This window comes from Belonocnema kinseyi, chromosome 10 (assembly GCF_010883055.1).
Source record: "Belonocnema kinseyi isolate 2016_QV_RU_SX_M_011 chromosome 10, B_treatae_v1, whole genome shotgun sequence".
Lineage (NCBI taxonomy): Eukaryota > Metazoa > Arthropoda > Insecta > Hymenoptera > Cynipidae > Belonocnema > Belonocnema kinseyi.
Genome location: NC_046666.1, coordinates 12966179 through 12968210, shown reverse-complemented (window position 1 = coordinate 12968210; position 2032 = coordinate 12966179).

Here is a 2032-nt window from a genome sequence, read left to right as displayed (position 1 = left end):
ATAGAATCAAGTTGCCTTCAGACTAGGACATCAATAAGATGGCTCAGTATAAATACAACAAAAATATGAGGAGGTATAAGTAGGAAGACTGGAGGGGCTTCTATGAGGAATGGAAAGATATTCCGGAAACAGTAAGGCTCTACAAAATCCTAACAAAAAACCCAGAAGCTCGCATTGGGCTTATAAGGCTCGAAAATGGCGAGTTTGTAAATCAAGCAACACTGAACCGCCTGATGGAAGTTAACTTCCCAGGTTTTCAGCGAATTCAAACCGACCTAGAGGAAGGAGACTGGGGCCAAGAGTTGAGGAGGGCCGATTGGAGTTTCGCCTCAAAGGTTGTAGACAACAAAAAGGTAGAATGAGCTGGGGGGTCCTTCTGCCCCTTTGAATCGCCAGGGGCGGATGGCACAACCCAGTGCTTCAACAAAAAGGCCTGGAATTCGTCATCTCAGCACTGACGAAGCTATTTAGGGCAAAGATCGCTCTAAAACACGTGCCATCGGCATGGAAGGATGGTAGAGTGGCTGCAAAAGATTTCAGACCGAATCCGTCTAACGTCTTTTACTCTAAAGACGCTGGAGAGGCTGGTTGAGACATATATCAGGGATGAGGTACTTTTATGCATACCGCTGTACAGAGGGCAGCATGCTTTTCAGGCAAGCTCCTCGGTAGAGACGGCACTCCACGCCGTTGTGACAAAATCGGAGCAGCAGTTAGAACAGAAGGGGTATGCTCTGTGAACATTTTTGAATATAGAGGATGCCTTCAGTAATACCAGATATAACATCAGAACTGGTTTGGGAATGCAAAAAGGCATTGAACCAACTTGCAGAAAAAAATAAAGTGACTCTCATGTGGGTCCCTGGTACTGGGACTCGCGTCTTGCGGCATCGGTCTTGCTATCAAAAGCTGGATCCGCACTAAGCACCGAGAATACTGGGAGCAGGTCCAGGGTTGCCGACAGGCGAACTCCATCCTGGGCTATACGTGCAGAATGGACAGAGCCAGGAAAATCCTGGGTTTGCCAGAGAAAGACGTAAGGACAGTGGTTCAGATGCTCACTGAGCGTAACCACTTGAACTACTATATACAAAAAATGGGGCATAACCTCTCTATAAAGTGCAGGAGATGTAGCAGAGATGATGAAACATCCTTGCATGTACTATGCCAGTGCCCGGCATTGGCTAGGCTCAGGCATTAAACACTTGAGTCCTACTTCATGGAACCTGAGGAAGCTACAAGGCTGTCGGTGATTGACTTACTGGACTTCTTTTAGAGGTCTGAGGTCAACTACTGACAGCGATAGTCAAGGGCGTGGCACAATAGGCTTTATAGCTTGAGCGCCAGGGAAGTTTCAAAGGGGGCTCCCTGCCCGCGTTACAACTAACTAACCAACTAAAAAATTTCAAATTCTTCAAAGCTGCAGAAGATGATACAATATGCCCTGCATTCATTCAACAAGGTCTACAGTCCTTGGTGGGTCCATTGTGCAGCACCTTTCGGAGATGCTTAGCAATGGGATACGCCCCGGTACCATGGAGGAAGTTTAAGGTAATATTCATTCCAAAGCGAGACAAGGATACCTACTATAAGGCAACATTTATTAGACCCATCAGCTTGACCTCCTTCATGCAGAAAACACTGAAGAAATTAGTGGACCTTTACTTGAAAGCGGAAATCCTAACGGAAAAACCGGATCATCGAAATAAGTTTGCCTCTCAAAAAGAAGCAATTACAGCGCTTCTAGGCATAGATGGGGATTTTATTAACAACCCAATTGCAACCATATACGGTTCTGCTGAAAAATGCGGAGTTAGTTACACGGTAAACTGGTGGACGCACCCCATGTTGAAAAGCAGAATGGTACATACTTTGCTACATTATAAAGAAATGAAGGCTAAAGTTGCAAGTGGATCCCCACAAGGAGGAGGTTTAACGAATTGTCTTTTTAAACTTAAGGGCATGCTCTTCGGTGACCACGTGACCAAACTAGTCTTCGGTTATGAACATTTTTTTTTAGTGTTCACTGTGT